At 40.0% G+C, this 1303-nt stretch overlaps 1 long non-coding RNA gene across 1 annotated transcript; it reads right to left on the reverse strand.

Moving 5' to 3' along the window:
* LOC107838221 (uncharacterized) lies at positions 1–1039 on the reverse strand. Its single transcript, XR_001664288.1, has 3 exons — positions 722–1039; positions 418–642; positions 1–55 (listed from the first exon to the last, which is right to left on the reverse strand). It is a non-coding gene; the product is annotated as an uncharacterized LOC107838221 (long non-coding RNA).
* Positions 1040–1303: the final 264 nt, after the last annotated feature.

The following is a 1303-nucleotide window of genomic DNA, read 5'->3' on the forward strand; positions in this document are numbered from 1 at the left end:
CACTTCTCCAAAAATTTGTTGGCAGTGCCTTCACCAAACTGAAATCTTGTTCTACCTGAAATGCATAAATAAAAGCATTTCACACAGTGATAAGACAGTAAATGGCCTGTACTTGTATAGTGCTTTATGAAGTCCAGAGGACCCCAAAGTGATTTACACCACATTTAGTCATTCACATGCTGATGGTGGTGAGCTACATTGTAGCCACAGTTGCACAAGGGAAGACTGACATAAGCAATGCTGCCATGTGCCACCATACTTTCTGAACACCACCAGCAGGCAAGCCAGGTGAAGTGTCTTGGCCAAGGGGAAAACCGTTGAGAAAGAATTGTGGTTCAAACTGGTAATACACAGGTTACAGGACACACATTGTTGCCACTGAATATTTTAGTAGTGTAAGAGATAAAGCTGTCTTACCAGTCCTGGTGTGTCCAGAAACCGTGGAAAGACAGAAGACATTTGTTGCTTTCTTTTCATCATTGATCATTGAATGACGGTAATGGAAGGTCACCTTCATCTTCTCACGGACCGTGTCATCATCAGCAGAGTGTTTCAAAACAGCAATAGCTGCTTCCACTTCCTCATCTGACAGCACTTTGTCAGCAGTGAAAACCCTGGAGTGACCATGGCCTGGTCCACCACCTAAAAAAGAAAAAGGTTTCTAACTCCCAGCCACAGATTTTATATTACTTTACATATACTCACTATTGAGAAAACTTACTTTTGGGAGATTTGCTACCTGAGGCACCTCTTTCCTCTGCAGTTTTTCTTTGAATGGTCTTTAAATGCCATGCAAGGTATCCTGAACCGCTGTCTGGATCATAGTAATGCTCCTATGTCAATAAATACAAGCAGACTTACCATTCCATAAACATCTTTGAAGGTAAATATATATGCTTAATGTTGCTAAGACCCTTTTACTTACATATCCATGTTTTGAAAATGGATCTTCCAGATAAGGAAATAAGGCAACGATCCCCTGAGCATGCATCACTCTGACGCTTTTAGGAGGGGATGATCTGATGATCTGATCAAACAATGAGTCACTAAACTGACGTTTGAAAAAATAATGAAAAACTATTCAAAACAAAATGTTTCTTTATAGCCTCAGTGTATGATTCTTACACATGTGCTTCTGTCATTGCAGCTGTAAGGATGTTTATCATCTGTCTTCTGGTTGCATCTGTCCAGCATTTAGTTCTTGCATACTCTTGCATGATTCGCTCACCACCACCAGGGCTTTGTTGTCAAGATTTTTTTCAATCAACTTCAACTTCAAAGAAAAAATACAATAAACTCTTGA

The sequence above is a fragment of the Poecilia formosa genome, unplaced genomic scaffold, assembly GCF_000485575.1.
Source record: "Poecilia formosa unplaced genomic scaffold, Poecilia_formosa-5.1.2 Scaffold224, whole genome shotgun sequence".
Classification (NCBI taxonomy): Eukaryota; Metazoa; Chordata; class Actinopteri; order Cyprinodontiformes; family Poeciliidae; genus Poecilia; species Poecilia formosa.